General features: G+C 41.0%; 1 protein-coding gene across 2 annotated transcripts in view; it reads left to right on the top strand.

The window, feature by feature from the left end:
• Nucleotides 1-4,418: 4,418 nt before the first annotated feature.
• SULF1 (sulfatase 1) overlaps nucleotides 4,419-17,069 on the top strand; it is a 173,715-nt gene continuing 161,064 nt past the window's right edge. For both annotated transcript variants that reach the window (XM_054019242.1, XM_054019241.1), the window contains exon 1: nucleotides 4,419-4,733. The gene's annotated coding sequence lies outside the window, so the exon portion shown is untranslated. The remainder of the gene's footprint in view (nucleotides 4,734-17,069) is intronic.

Below are 17,069 nucleotides of genomic sequence, written 5' to 3'. Positions count from 1 at the left end.
GACATCCATTAAACAGTTTTATGTGAGAAGTACTCTTGTTTAATTAGTTTTTTGTATAGTATTTAATTAGTTTTTTGTATAGTATTGGTTTATTTGAAAATAAATTACTAAGCAATCAGTTGCTAGAGGGAAAAGCAATAACTAAGAAAAAAATGTGCAGATGATGCAAGTGAAGCAACACAAATTTGGGATTGACAACCACTGCAATTCTCCTTTGACCTTCGTCTGTGTGGGGGTGGTAGTGGTGGCAATCTTTTGATAAATTGCAGAGCCCTGTGATAAATTGACCTTATTATGAACTTTTGACCACCTCACCTGCACTCTGCCCACTTTTCCATCTACCCAAGGTCTGTTTCTAACATTCCAACCCTGAAGACCAGTTATAGTTGCACTTAATATAACTAGTTATTTTTTATAATTTTCCTTTCTTTTTCTATTTTTGAAGAAGAATGCAGAACAAAACATAAATCCTAAGAAACTACATTAAAAAAATCAACTATGTTAGTACCAGCCATCCTTTGTACTGAGAAGTAATTTTAATTCTGGCAATTCCTAAACTGAATTCTTGATTGTCTAACCTTAATAGCATTCTTTTAACTTATTTATTTTTGTATGGGGGGGGGGTGTGCACACACACATATACACCGCTCGTACAAAATGCGTGTGTGTGTGTGTGCCAGAATTTTCAAAACTGGTTTCTAAATATGGATTAAAGTAAAAGTGGCCTGATTATTCAAAGGTACTGAGCACCTGCAGTTCCTGTTGACTTCAGTAGGAGCTACTGTGTGCTTCATGATTTTGAAATAATCAAAAATTAGCAGCCCAACTTTAGGTACCTAATCTTTTAAAATCTTGGCTGAAGTTTTTAGGAACTTTAACTTTCCCATAGTACACATGGGGACCAAGACTTACTGAATGGGCACACTCTACTCTTGGATACATGCATGCATCTCACATTGATTTCAACAGGAGTGTGTGTGTGTATACATGTCTGAAGCCAGAATTTGACCCAGGTAATACCTGGATTATCTATCCATGGCGTTTTAGCTGTAATTTAATAAACAGGGGAACCAGTTCTATCCTTATATATGCATGTAGAAGTCTAATTGACTCCAACAGGAGTTATAGGGATACAGTGAAGGCAAGAGTGGGTCTCGTGCCTGTTAGTATGGATGAATTAAAGTCTCTGTAAGTACCATGAAGGTTGCATTCTGTTACTTTTGAGAGTTTAAAACTGTAAGCTTACCATAAATTACATTTAACTTGTGTGTGTGTGTGTGTACATGCATATACACAACTGAACTGCCAATGCCATCTGTGGAGGGGACGAGTCTAGACAAAGATGAGTGAAGCTCATTGCACTGATTTACAAGGGCTGGTTGGTTACCATGGAGACTACTTGGAGCTAATAAGTGAAGAGACATGTTAACTGTGGGAATAAAACAGGAGTGACTATTTTTCAATATCACAGTTACCTACAATTAATCTTGCATATTAGGACTGTCTTGAGTTACTTACAACAGTGCATTATTCACTTTGTTACAAGTCTTATCTGAGTGGGGTCAGTCTGACGCTGCAAGGAGTTCACTGTTTTGAGAGTCAACCTGAGAATGTGTTTTCTGATGCATTATTTTAACAATATTTCAGGTACAGTTCTTTCAGTGAAGCTTTAATTTCACTTTTAAAACCTAAATTCTTTGCAGATGGTAGGTAGTTGGGGTACAGGGAAAATAATGGAAAAGTCTAGTTGATATAAACAGTCACTTCTACTGCAAACTAAATCTAGCTTCAGTCACAGGAGAAGCAGTTACGTTATCCTACAAAATCAGCAGCAGTTTTTTATTTGAAAACATGATCATGCATAATGCTTAAAGGTTGTAACTAACTTTGTTTTTGGAGGTGAAAGTTTGTAATTCAAGTTTTGTTAGAGAAAAAGCTCTTTGAAGACTGTTGTGTGTTTGTGTGTGTAAAATACACAATTGTGAGTCCTCTTTATGATCTCATGCCACTTTTACACTGTTGTAACGTCATTGACATCAGTGGAGATACACCTGATTTAGACTGATATAAAGAAATGATAACAGAATTAGGTCCAAGTATGTGTGTAAGATACCTACCATATGTATATGTACACACATATAATGAGGGTGTCCACGTGGGTACATAAGCATTATATCAAAATGCTTTTATTGTACATAATTGCCTTTCATATTGCTAGAACGAAATATAACAATTTTAACTAAAGCTAGCTTAAAATATCAACATTTAGTTACTTCTCATATGGCAGACATAGAATAGAGCAAGTCCTCAGATGATCAATGATTTATGCAAAGATTCAGAATCTAAGATGATATATAATTGTTTTTGTGTCTTTGATGTTCCACATCTGACTGTTCTGCATTTTTAATACATTCTGCATTGCTAATACAATACTGGTAAAATTATTATTCAATACTTTTGCAGGTTCTTTCTTTTGTACTCAAAATATTGTTAAAGAGAACACAAACTAGTTTAATAATGCCTCCAGGGTTTTCTGAATCTACAAAGTTATCCAGACTCTTTCCAGACCTCAGTCTAGTAGGATAAAAAAAAAAAAAAAAAAAAAAAACCTGCCTTGAAGCAATAATTGTCACTGTTTAAAATCTTATGATACCCAAGGGGACAGTAGTTTCACCCCTGCCTTGCCACTTAGCATTGTTGAAAATATTTTTCTGTTGCTTGTTTTTCTGGATTTAGCAGATTAAGGAGTTGTGTTTTAGTGAATACCCAACATCTGTGAAGGCAGTTTCAATTTAATAGGCTGAAACAGACACCATATAATCACTTCTGGGAAGAACTTGAACAAATGCAATCAGGACTCTCTAGTGCTTCTTTTCTTTTCTTTTTTTCTACAGGTCAGCTATGGCAACTATTAACTGAGCACACTCATATAACTCACTAACCTCATGTTTTATAAAATGTTTCAATTTTTCCCCACTACTGATTCTAAAATAGCCTCCAACAACGTGCCCATGGTATTAAAGAACAAGCAAACCAAATCAACCTTTCTGGGCTTTAAGATATTCTCTTTTAGATGGCTGTGCAGAGTGTATTAAAACTGTTTACAGTTGCAAACCGTTCTACACATTGGATTTTAGCACTTTTTGGAATAACCTTTAATGCCAGAATGACACTTCTCCTTTTAGCTTTTCCTTTCCCAGTTCAAAGAAATGCAACATCTGTCATAATGTGAAATGTAGATTTAATGCAAACTGCAAGTCAGGCACTTGGTAACAAAGTAAAGAATCCTTGGGTGGTTTTTTGTTTTGTTTCTCTCTCTCTCTCTCTCACCATCCTATTTCAGTGAACAAGGAAGGAAGCATTTATTTGTTGTATAGGCTTTTCTGGGGCACTTATCAGTAGTATCTGAGTTTCTCACATAAATTAATGAATTTATCCTTAAGGCATCCCGGTGAAGTAAAGAAGTATCACTACCCCCATTTTATAGATAGGAAACTGAGGCACAGAAATTGGCACAAGGTCACAGCCAGGAACAGAACCCAGATATCCCAAATCCCGATGCCTGAGAACTTGCATGTACTGGATATAGAATGCTTACATGTAAGGGAAATTATCTCTGTAGAATTAAAATTTCTGAGGACATCTCCATTTGAAAGAGTGAGTGTGAGAGAGGGGTGGGAGAGTCAGCCGGAACAGAAGGGGGAAACGACACTGTCCTGGTTTGATCAGAATCTGGAAAATAAAACTTTAAAGGAAAGTAGTCCATGAGTTATTTGGAATGTGCTTTTAATCACAGAATGAAGAGACATTGCTGTTAGTTTTAATCGTTACAAAAACTTTGCATGTTCAAGAAGACAATTTTGAAAATAATAGGCGTAACCAACTTTTAGCCCTTGAAAATGTGCTGTTTAAGATTAATAGAAATCCACATATCGACATTTAATATTGAGAAGTATAGACTTGTGGTAAACAGTGCAGACCTCTATGCTGTATAAAAACGTTATGCTTTTTAGCTGCCTCTCCCTTCTTTTCCCTTGGAATGCTAGAGGCAGCCACAGTGTAATCATGGGAAGGTGGGAGTTTGGATTTCAAGATGCAAATGTCACATTTCCGTGCAAACGACTCCCACATTAACACTTTATCAGGATCTCAAGCTGCATCTTTTATCTCTTTTTAGGAAAGTGTGTCTCAGAGGAGATTGCCCTCAATAGACCGGCAATAAAAAGATTTTACTGTCGCTGTTGTGCTTCTGTGCATCCTACTGTGAGGGTCCCAATGGTCCCTTGGGAATACAAGGAGTTGTGAGAAATAACACAACTGGCCACCAGAACAATCCACTCCCTCTACCTTCCCACCAGCACCTCCCACTTCTACTTTATAGCCGCCCTTTTCTCTCCCAAAATCTCAGGTTACTTTGCTAAGAGTTCTCAGAGCTACAGTTTCTGTCCTTGTCTCTGCCTCCAGCTCCTTAAGAGACACCCAGCCCCAGCGATTGGATTGGGCAGCCCGTCTTGACACACCACTGTGCTGAGTGCTTGAGGACGTGTTTCAACAGATGGTTGGGGTTAGTGTGTGTCATCACATTCGAGTGGGGATTAGGGAACGGAGGCTGCCTTGCTGGAGCTGTGTGGTCTTCTGCAAGTGTGAGTTGCAAGCAAAAGAAGAGCTATTTAGCTTTTGGGAGAAGAGGGAGGATTCATTTTCAGCAGCTAAAAGAAAAGCAGTTTGTTCAGGTAAAGTAAAAGACATTTAATGCCTCCCCCCCTCATGGTTTTGAATGGAATGCTAGCACAGCACACTTGTCAAAGCCAGTTGCTGCTGCCTTATCAATGCAGCTATTGTATGGCTGACAGATAACTGCGAACATAGCTTGATGCTTGGCTGTCTTCATAGAACTAACACTCTTAATGCATTTAAGGTCACGCTTTTGAAGGTGTAGATTAGAAAATCTCTTTTGGAGCAGTGTATCTACTACTTAATGTCTCCCCCTCGCTCTCTCACGTGCTAAGAACCTTCAGTAAATGAAAGATCCCCAGTGCTGTAATAGTAGTTTCATTTCTATGTTTACATTAATGAATTAGTGAAAACTATTGGGGGAAAAAATCCTAGCATGGTTTTTCTGAGATTCTGACAAGATGCTTAACTGCCTTTAGGCAGCGTAGACTGTCTCTGCCTCATTGTGAAAGGAACCAAAATGTTTTGAAAGTACATTTGATATGTCTGTAAAGTTTGAAGACTCCTTTATAGAGACCTGGCTGGGCTCCTGATGATTGGAGTATAGTTAGCTCGGCTTACACATGGATTTAAAGTTAGGAAAGAAGCAGAAAAAGGAGGAAGTGAGAGAATACAATGTAATACAGCGCTTGCAGCTGCAGCAGAGCAGATGGATGTAATTCATTTGCAGATCTGTTTGTGAAAGTTTTACAAGTCACTGAAAACTAAGTAGCATCACTATAACGGATCATTAAAGGCTGCCTATATTTATAGATTCTAAACAGGCTATCTGAAGTGTTAATTAAATGTAAAGGGATTTTTACCGTTAGGCATGAAGAGAGGCAGAAATTTAATTAGAAATTAGTCACTGTAAGTACTTACTGTCACTTTCATTTAATGACTATTAATTTCACTGGTATCTGGGGAGAAAAAAGCCACCAAATTAAATAAAAAGCCTAAAAAGTGATCACAAATTAGATTCTGGATATTTTAGAATTAATCTTCCCAGTTTATTCCTCTAGTCTCTCTATTTTGACAGGTACTGAAGGCTGAAGTGGCTTATTTTAAAATAAATCCTTTAAAATGTCTTCCCTTAAAGAGTAACTAAATTATATGTTTCCTTTTGCCACTATAACAGATCTTCCATACAGTAACTCTCTCACACCTGTGGTGCTCATGAATGATTGGTTTCTCCCATTTATGAAAGAAATCTAACACTGTCCTCACCATATACAGGTGAGATATTCTGTATGTAATCTGTTCTGAAATAAGATCCGTTTAGTAGGCTGAGCAAGGGGATTTATAGCTGGTGCTTTGTGATTTTGGCACTCAACTGTGTAACGATGCCCATAAAACCATGTTTCAAGTTGCACATATATTTTTGCCTCAAACCAACTTTAAAAAAAAAAAAAAAAACAGGCTGTTTGGCTGCTTTACAGATTGTTCTCAGCTTGTATTTTCAAACACATTCTTTAATAAGACTGTATCCTCATAAATGACCCACAGCAATTTTAAAGAGAGTATTAGCTAAAGCCTAATAAGACAGCATAACCTGACTGGGGTTGAGTGAAGAAATTGGAGCATATTGATTTTTCACTCAGCCCAGTTTTTCTTTCTAATGAGCAGTGGAAACTTTTGCAGGGTTTTTGTTTTTTTTAAACAAAATACCAAACTAGGCTTGTGTTAAAACCTTCTATACAAGGAATAAACTTGATTTCTTCACTTTATTCTACCCGTTTTTGGTTGATGTGAAGTCCCTTAAGACAGCTTCTGTCCATGAAGATATGGCTTAGCCTGCTAACAAAGACAAGGTGCAGCAGTTTCAGGAATGTGAATTGCACTGCACATTCTGCTGTCACAGTCTAATTATAAGGCTGCCTTCTCCGTGGATTTCTGTCAGATGGGTCATCAGATCTAATCTTTTAAGAAAATGTTTGGATAAATATACGTCCATCTTTTTTATTATTTTACTATGGAAAAATAGTTTGCCCAACATCGTCAGAAAAGCTTATGAAGAAAGTGGGGACATTAAATCATGTTTTCCCTTCCCTTGTAATGATGGGGCTGTTTAAAAGACAATGCCCACAGGGTAGTCCAGCTTCTTGTCAAAATGTAATCTACTGTTCCAGATGGTAAACATTCAAAGACATATTTATGGCAACTTCCACATACCTCAGTTTGACATTTGTTTTCTTCTTGAGAGCACTTGTGCTGGGTACACATGAAGTTCCCATTAGCATCCCAACAGCTGTAAAAGTGTTCAGAGCTCACAAAGATGTCCCTCATAGTGAGTTAAAAATAATCTGAAAAAAGAGCTGGACCAATACAACTGCTGTGCCCCCAACAGATCTACCAATAGACACACAAGGTCAGAAATTCCAGAGGTACAAAAAAGATCTAAAAATTGCTGCATGAAAACTGCATTTTTGTTGCTGCTAGTTTGCTTGCTAGAACGTTGAACATACCAGGCATGTCTGTATTACCAATTGTTCTTGTGATATGGGAGATTTACCCTAAATGAAATCGGATTTTTTTTTGCATGTTCCTCCTCAGTGAAGACTGGGTCAGATACAGACTGACTTTGTAGTTGTTTTCCCTAAGTATCTTTTTTTTTTTTTACCCAGTGCTGCAATTAAAAGTCAGAGCCCAAGAACTTTCTTTTCCAGCCGGAATGTGTTTTGCTGTGGGTTTTCTTAATTATGTGCCATCTTGTTAGTTGTCAGGGGCTTCCTCTTTTTAGCACTTTATAATCAAGGTGGGTAAGCTTGTTCAAGTCATAAGCAGCAGCAGTTGAAGTTTCATACTGGCATGCCTTCCTTGAGCTTTCACTGGCGTGACTCAGTTTCAGAGAGAGAAGCTTAAATATGCTTGGTGTAAATTCACATTTTTTTAAAAAGTTGGTATTTTTCCAAGTGGTGTGTAAATACTTTAAAAAAACCAGGCTAAATAGGACAGCATTAGTAGGAAAGGGATATACATGGCAAGTATTGGTGTGAGAGTTATAATCACAGTTCTCACTGCAGGCAGGGACTGATAAAAGCAAACTATTTAAAATGTTGTGATGCTGAGGCATTATTTCCAAATGTGGAAGACATTATAAACCCACATTCATAGGAAGTTAGGCAGCTATGGAAAGAATGATTTTTGAATGATTTGCTAATTCTATTCTGACTAGATCATTTTATTACAGAGAATTCTGAATGATTATTATCTAGTATTCTGTACATTACAGAGTGCATTCAATTTTATAGTACTATCCAGGGAGTATGACGAGTTTTAAATGTTATGACAGGGTTTATTTTTATCCATACAAGGTTTCACCCTTGTCATAGATGTCATGGGAGTCATGGATTTTGTGATTTTCATGGCTTTTTAAAAATATATAAAACCATGACATTTAGGGATTCATTTGAGAGGGGAGGTAAATCGATGTGGTAACAGTTGAGGACTTCACTCTGACTGCCCTGAGAGCTGCAAAATTAAACAGGGAATGGGAATTCAGTGACAAGTCTATGGTGAAGCAAAAAGAACTAAATTAGTGGACTTTTCTGTGAAGGTGTTTGCCTCAATATCTCATGGAAGAGTGTTCATGTTCAAAAATTTCTCATTAGTTTTCTTTTTTATTTTGAGTCTCCCCAGGTTCTTGTATTATGAGAGAGTGCACAACTTACCATCTGTTATCCTTGAAGATGCATAACACTGTGAATAGCTATCTTCACAACTAAAAGGCCTAGACAAGTGATCCTATTTGTACAAAGGCCGAAATTACTCTCAATATCTGTAGTTCCCCAAAATCAGGGTGGTCATTCAAGCTCCCTGCCTGCCTTAACCTTAGCTCTGTGCGGCTTCCGGAAGCAGCATCATGTCCCCTCCTCCGGCTCCTACACGCGCTGCCCCCACCCCAAGCACCAGCTCCACAGCTCCCATTGGCTGTGGTTCCCGGCCAATGGGAGCTGTGGGGGTGACACCAGCAGGTAGGGCAGCGCGCAGCGCCGCCTGGTTGCACCTCCACATAGAAGCCGGGCGGGGGGAGGACATGCCACTGCTTCCGGGTACCGCCTGAGAGAAGCGCTGCCTGAAGCCTGCACCCCTCACCCCCTTCTGTGCCCAACCTCCTTTCACCCTCTGAACCCCTTGGCCCCAACTCAGAGCCCCCTCCTGCATGCCAAATCACTCATCCCCAGCTGGAGCCCTCACCCCTCCTGCACCCCAACCCTCTGCCCCAGCCCAGAGTCCCCTCCCACACTCTGAACCCATGGGCCCCACCTCCCAGCCTGGAGCCCCACCCCCCAGCTTGGAGCCCACCCCACACCTCAAACCCCTCATCCCCGGCCCCACCTCAGAGCCCGCACCCCCAGCCAGAGCCCTCACCCCCTCTCACACCCTGCCCCAGCCCAATGAAAATGAGTGAGAGAGAGGGGGTGGGGGAGAATAAGTGACTGAGGAATGGGGGATGGAGTGCGTGGGGCCCTGGAGAAGAGGCGGGGCAGAGGTGAGTCTAGGGGCAGGGTAAGGGGCGGACAAGGGTGTTCAGTTTTCTGCAATCAGAAAATTGGTAACTCTAACACCTCTATGCAGTTGCGGCGGCTTTAATGCATGCAGCCATTGCCACCTGCTCATTTAAAGAACAACTTCACCTTCAAAATGGTGCTTGGCTCACTCCCTTCTGGGAGTTGTTGTTTACCTCCTCCCTTTGAGCAAGCTGAGGACTACAACTCCCAGAATGCCCAGCATGCTGCTGCGGGATTCAGAGAGCTGAGCTGGAGCTTGCAAGCTGGATGACAGCCGCTCCATTCGGGTGAGTGTGTGCCGCAGAGCTCTGTGTCAATACAAAATTTGTATCCGCATCCGCACTGCAATCCACAAAAATGGTCTGCGGATATCCGCGGATACAAAACGCTGTACTTGTAACCCTGGATGTCTTATAGCTGTGCAGTTTTGGTCCAGAACTCCAATCCCAACAGCCTGCCAGCAGCCCACAAGCCTCACCCTGGCTTTTCCACAACCTGGTTATTCTTGCAGGTTGAACTTAGTACCCTGCCAGTCCCAAATTTGCCCCCAAATCATGCTTCTGCAGGGACCAGGTCCTCTCACTGGACCCTCATAAAGAAAGTGTTAGGTTTGTTGCCTTTGCAGAGATAATGAAACATTCCAGCCTATCAGCTTTCCAGAAGCATACACTTCACTGAAATTACATGGTACTGATGATTTATAAGAAATCAAAATAAGTTTATTAGCAAAAGAGCATGGTTTGAGGGATAAAAAGTAAAAGAGCTAAAGGTAGAGATGGCTATGGGAAAACATCATCATATTGTGACACTAAAAATTTGAGACACAGTAATTTTCCTGAAAACTAGGTTTACATGCTCTGAGGTAGAGCTGTGTCAGAGAGAATCAGGGCTGTACTGTGGATTTGGTTGACTAGTTGCTTTTTGGACCCAAATATCAGAGGAATTATTAGAAATATCCAATTTTCCATGGAACTTTAAATTTTTTAATTGAAAAGCTGAACACCTGAAAACTGAAAAACTTCAATTCTGGTGATTTGTGGGAGTTGTCATTCTGGTGCCTCAAACTCCAGTTCTCTATAGGAAGAACTCCCTGGTAGGACTACATTTCCCATGATGCACCACAGTGAAACATGGCAGTTGTGTGGCTGCAGTGCATCATGGGGAGATGAAGTTCAGCTGGGGTGCCTTGTCTATGGAGAAGAATGGGAGCACTTTGGTACATGAATGGTGAGTACTTGGTTCTGGAGAATGGGCATGTGGGGAATTAGGAAGGTTGGTTTTCTCAAGAACCTCCTCAAAAATGGGCCAATGCTATGTTCCAATATTGTAATTTCAGTGTTTGAAGCTGATCATTATTACAGCACATGCACTGCTTTCAGCTATTTTCATTGAAAAAGAGAAAAAAGTGTTAGTGAGCCTATGAATGTAAATGTCTGTAGTATTACCAATTGCAGTACTTGCAATTTTAGTACAAGTCTCCTGATATTTAGTGTTGTTCTTTAAGCCCCAACTATCGGGTTCAAGAGGTTACATGAGAATCTGAGCTCATTTTAAAAAAAATCTAGCCCTTATGGTTACAGAGAAAAACTTGAAAAAATGAAGTTACTGCAACCTAAAGTTTCAGAAAGTGCAAGGCAAGTAAATAGAACCCAAAATATATTTTAAAAACAAATAAAGCCTTATCACTTTTAAGCCAATCTCATCATTTTTGAATGCTTGGGATTGGCAATACTGTATCTGCAATTTGCAAATATATTTTTTAAAATGGCTTTTGCCCTTTTTCATTGTGATCAAACCCTGTGGCATTTCTGAAAAATTTTCTAATAATACTATAGGCTTTTTAATGTTTTATTGCAACAGACAGCCACCACACTGTAGAGCTATGTGTAACAACAGAGCCTTGTAATGAGGATGGAGTCTCAAGCATGGACAAACATGATGAGTAAGGGGATAAATGTGTGTCGTTTCATAGAAAAAATATCTAGTTTCATGGAGAGAATTGCTCCATTGTGACTCAGAATATTGAAGTGTCTGTATACCGCTCCTATCCCTTTAAATGAACTCTGAAGAGAAATTATTAAAAAGAAGAAGAAGTGAAGCAGAACTGTACATTGACTTGCTGCTTTGCAAAAGCACCTTTAATGATTAGAATATAATGTCTTTCAGCTGAGTATAAGGTTGAGTGTAACAGGAAGATGAATGGGGCCTTTGGGTTTTAAAGTTAACCTGCAAGCAAGGGATGATGAGTAAATGGGGGTGAGCATTAACTTGCTCTAAACGGCTTTGAAATAGTGCTTACCGGTTGCTTGAATCTGTCGTCTTCACCTTCCACAGGATAAGCGTTCAACTTTTTATAGCATTTACTGAGACTCTATTGCATTTAAAAGATTAGGAGAAGAGCTGGTTAAACCATTTTAGAGAATAATTGGAGATGAATTCAGTCACTTTTCCTACTTCCAAATTATCAATGAAAAGACTTAGTTGTTTACAAAATTAAGGCCCTGATCCTGCAACTGGATCTACTAGTTCAGACCAGTGCACCTGTTAGGAGCTTCATCCAAGTCAAAGGGACTCTACAGGGGTTTGTGATGGCAGATATAATTGCAGTATCTAGGGCCTACTTCATTTATACTAAATTATTTGACTGTATTACAGTAAAGTATGCTGCCACCTGATAGAGTATCCCCAAAGGTACAGTGCTTATCTGTGCTTAATTTGTGCCAGAGCTTAACAAGGCTGAGCCCTGGCATCTCAAGGCTTGGCAGTTCATAGCCCCGGCACCTCTCGGCTTGCTGCATCAGTTATGAATGTAAAAAAAATTGCTTGAGTCCCAGCTCCTCTTTCATTATAAATTAAGCACTGGTGCTTACTGGGTTGGGGGTGGGAGGGTGGAAGATGAGGAGAAATATAAGGGGATCAAAGATCTTGCAGGTCACATATAGGGAGTTGCTGGGGTAAAGGGAAGGAAGAAATCCTGGGGGGAGGGGAATATCTGACTTGGGGGAAGGAAAGGGAGAATGGAAGATGGAGAAAAAAGATGCTGAAAGGTTCAATATCATATGTTTCATGATTTAGCTGTTCCAAACCTTTTGAGGATTGCCTCCCACTAATTTGGCTGCGTGGGAGGCATACCAGTCCAGAATTAGAGAACAGCAGTCCATGATAAACTGAACATACAAAATAAGTACAGAATGCCTCTTCACTTTGTTTTTCCAAGGACTTCATAAAACAAAAATGTTAGATTTCAAAGTATTCCTAGAGTATTGATGTTTTTATAAAAAAATATTAAATCAATCATTGTAGTCCATTTTATCAGAGACTTTTCTTAATTGTTGTCATTCTCCATTATTTCTATTAAAGAGAATAGATTAGCTCTAATATATGAATTCTTTAATCTATAGCTAACATAATAAATGGTAAAATATACCCTGGATTCTTATGATCTTGTTTACATTTGTAGTCAATGTATTAACTGAGATTGTATCAATATCTGCATGGTCACCAGAATGAGGGATTCGAGGGAGTGGATTACCATGGTTAGAGCAATAAAAATGTTCTGAAGAAAACTCAGATTCTGTTTATCTGCCAGGCATTATGCTAGTTCCTTTTATCTTAGTATCAGTAGAAAGTCAACATTCTTATCTCACTGTAAATTTGAGCCTATAGCTGGCATGCAGACTCCTAGGCTAAGGCTTCCTCTTCTCTGTTGCTGTGTGAATTCAGAGTCCAGTTCACAGTGATACTGAAGACTCTTGATCCCTGTCTCACTGGTACAGAGAGGCTCCTTGGGAGTGTGCCTGCGGTGGGGGAGGGGAAAGTAGAGGGAGGTGGAGGAGAAAAGTCAGAATATGTGTTCTGTGGACACCAGACTCCACAAACAAATAACAGGTAGCTTCATTCAGGAGCATGAGCGGGAGACCAAAAAAAAAAGCCCCCCAAAAGCCACAAAAAGTAAGCATGCCTTTTAAGTTTTCCTCCAGTTTACCATCTTCCATTCCCATTGTGTCCTTCAATTCCTTCTCTTCATATAAACAAACCTCTACCTGCATTTTGAATGTAGAGCTTGTCTGCACCACTGCAACACATCAGGGCACCTACTTACAATGCAGCTGTCCCTCAATACATTTTAGAGAGTCCTATCTTGCAGTGTAAACAGAATCTTGTGGAGCAGATTGTAATTTTGTGCTATACTTATAGCTGCCAGGTAACTCTTTGAGGTTCCTTTTTGGAGATCTTCTCTTGCATTCTTTCATTTGGTGCACCAGGGATTGCATCCATCTGCCTCATGAGAGAAAAAGAGGTTGTGGCCTTCAAATCCTCTGAATCCCCAGGAATCTTTGGGGGCACAGGACCATCCATATGGAGGTGCTGAGCCCCCTGTGGCTCTCTTCTCTGATAGTGTCTCTCTCCCCCGCACTTAAGCATGGAGGATTAACTGTTTTCCCTGATTGTCACAGGGCATGGGGTGGAGGGGACTATGTGCATTCTTCCTACCTCTGCCCCATCACTCCCTGTGCATGCATCAATGGATTCATGGAGTTGATTGTAGGGATGGGGGAATGCTGTTGTGGAGGCACTTGACCCCTCCCCACCTTTCTGCATGGGGAGAGTGAGATCTGCAATGGAGATATCCCATCTCCTAGAACTGGAAGGGACCTTGAAAGGTCATCGAGTCCAGCCCCCTGCCTTCACTAGCAGGACCAAGTACTGATTTTGCCCCAGATTCCCAAGTGGCCCCCTCAAGGATTGAACTCACAACCCTGGGTTTAGCAGGCCAATGCTCAAACCACTGAGCTATCCCTCCCCCCCATGATATTCTTAAATGAAACTAGCACACTTTTGATTTTTCACCTGTTCAGTTTTAGAGTAGATTCAATAAACATAGTTTAAACAAAACTGTTAACTAAATACTTAGTGCAGATCGCACACAGCTGTTGAGGCTGCTGTAATAGATACTGGAAACTTTAGTGTATTACAGCACACAATTCTGAACCAAACCCCTGACAGCTGGAATGTTGCTACTGCCAAGAGTGAGCCAGTCCCCATGCTGGTGAAAAGAAAAAAGCATTTATATATAACAATATAACATCACTCTACATTGAGGGCACCTGCCCTGAGTTTGTCAACATTCAACAGCCTTAGTGTTGGTGTGGACTACTCATTACTTCTAGGTACCCAACTAGCCACACCTGCCAAAAATGCCATTTTTCCTTCTATAGCTGTCAATAAGATTGTGTGCTGTCCTTTTGGATTTTGAATTAGTTGTGGTGATCCATTTGTATTTGTGACCTGAGCTTGTTTATAGAGATTCCTTAATCTCTAGATGGGAAACCATCCCCCATAGAAAAGTTGCAGTTGATCCAGAGTATAGTAGCTTGTCTACTGGGCAACACAGGGGAACACATCACTCCTGTGTTCCACCCACATTATTGACTTGAACATGGTATTAAATATTAGCTTCCAATGTCAATCGTCATCTTCAAAGCCCTCTATGCAGTTGGTCTTAGTTGCCGGAGGGACAGTTTCACCTTGCATTATCATGATCTCCCTCAACTCCACTGAAATAATGGAACTGTAAACTTGAAAAGCAAAACTCATATGCGGGAGACAGCTTTCTCTGCAACTTGTGCTCTGACACCATGGTGCTGGGCACCATAAACAAACCTGAATGGATAGACAAGGAACTGCTAGAACTGGCAAAGTAGGAATATGAATTGTAGGTGGTAGAACAACCTAAGAAACACAAGACTCCTCCAGGAAGATTTTTTTTAAATACAAACTGGGCTTTGCCCTAGTATTGATGGTTATTTGGATGGAATGCAGCATATTGGTGACATACTTAGCTTGTTGATTCTGCTGTTTAGATGATATTTGGACATCTGGTTCTGAATATCATCTGGCTTAAATATCAGTCTGATCCCACCTCCCTCCAGCCCCCTTCCCATATGATCCCATCTCATGAAAGACCAAGTTTCTTCCCTGACTTTGTGTTACTTCCAGGGCAGAGTACCCTTTCCACTTCCCTGATTTTCAGTATCTTCAGGAAATGAGTGGCTAGCCCGCTCACTCATCTTGCATCTAATGGTCAGATTCATTCTGGGGTATCTCTCAGTCCTACAGTTAAAGGGCTGGGAGAAGGACTGTTTTCAGACCTATTGCAGCAGGATACAGGCGAGTAGAACAGCCACAGCCAGAGTAGGTGTATGCAGAAAAATGTCAGCCATAAGACAGCTCTAGGGATACAAGGGAAAGGGGCATCTAGGCTGGGAAGGCAGAAGGTTTCAGAGCATGCTGAAGTCTTCACCCGTTGCACATTCAACTGGGAAACTGGTGTTGGGGGTCTTCCCTTTGCTACAGGTGTGTGGGAAGTGGTTGTTTATTATTTTCCCTTAGAGGAATAGAGGATCTTGGGTGGGAGCACTGGAGTCACCTGAGGGGTAGGCTTTTTTTTTTTTTGCCTCTATCCCTTCCACTCAGGGCCGGCTCCAGCTTTTTTGCCACCCCAAGCGGTGAAGCGGGGAAAAAAAAAAAGATGAAGCCGCGATCGGCAGCACTTCGGTGGCAGCTCTACCAGGCCGCTTCATTCTTCGACGGCAATTCAGCGGTGGGTCCTTCGCTCCAAGAGGCACCAAGGGACCCGCCACCGAATTGCTGCCAAAGACCCGGACGTGCTGCCCCTTTCCATTGGCCACCCCAAGCACCTGCTTTCTTTGCTGGTGCCTGGAGCCGGCCCTGCTTCCACTGCAAGCTTGAGAAGAGAATAAATTATCTCCATCCATCAGTGTCTCAGGTCACTGGTGATCAGTGCTTTTCCTGTACCTCTCGCCTAGACCAGCCACAAGTGAATCAGCTCAGGCTCTGCTGCTATCTCCTGACAGGAGCAAATCCTGAGCTTATTGTTGTATAGTCAAATGGCACTATGGATTCTTTGATTGACCCATCTCTACATTCTAGTGTCTCTTGTGGGGGTGGAGAGTTCGTGCTGCAAAAGTGAAAATGCTAAGTTTCTCCAAGCCACGGCTAGGGTTGGTGTGGAGGGACAAGTTTCTCAAACCTGAGAGCCCACTTTTACTTTTGGTTTCCTTTTTATGAGAGCTGGAAGAAAACTGTTGCTTCCCTTTTTGGAGTTTCATATAAAACTAAAATCTTTTGAGGCTGAAACCATGTAATTTCAGGGGACTGTGCAGCCTATCATGGCAGTTGGACAGATGGGATGGAAGGACATGTTGGGATGCCGCTAGCACACCAGGGACTGGTAAAATTAGAAAAGCCCAGGAGGCATTAGTTCCCTTCTCTCTCGCCCTCTCTCTTGCTGTATACAGTATGTGAACTGTCCTCCTCTAAGATTTTTACCCTGTGGCTCTCCTAATCTAGTACTTTGTCACTGTTTTGTGGTGTTGGAGGAAAGCTTCAAATGAAAGCACAAAATGCTACAAAAGATTTCTAATGAAAGCAAGCAGAAATGTGTATTTAGCTGGTTTCAGGGGTGTTCTGTACAGTTCTATTCTCTGCTTAACCACTTTGGCCTCTGTTGTCCTTTTTTCTTGATTGAGGTTAAGCAGGAAATATTGCAACTTCAGCTTCCCCAGTTTAAAATAGAATATTTTCCATCATCCGTGTTCATTTTTCCAGATATGGCAGTCATCTTTCCTTAAATCAAAATAGTTACATTGGCTCTCTCTAGGGGACAGAATGGCTTGTGGGATTGGTAATGGGATACAGAGCCTTTCTCCTCTAGGCCATTTCATCCTACTGTAGATCCGCAGTAACCATTGATGAGTAAATCTCAGAAACAAAAGGTAATGTGTTTACCTGAACTGTTAACTGCTTCCTTCCCAGCCTCTA

This window comes from Malaclemys terrapin, chromosome 2 (assembly GCF_027887155.1).
Source record: "Malaclemys terrapin pileata isolate rMalTer1 chromosome 2, rMalTer1.hap1, whole genome shotgun sequence".
Lineage (NCBI taxonomy): Eukaryota > Metazoa > Chordata > Testudines > Emydidae > Malaclemys > Malaclemys terrapin.
Note: the sequence above shows the minus strand (reverse complement) of the source record. Positions and strands in the feature narration are given on the sequence as shown.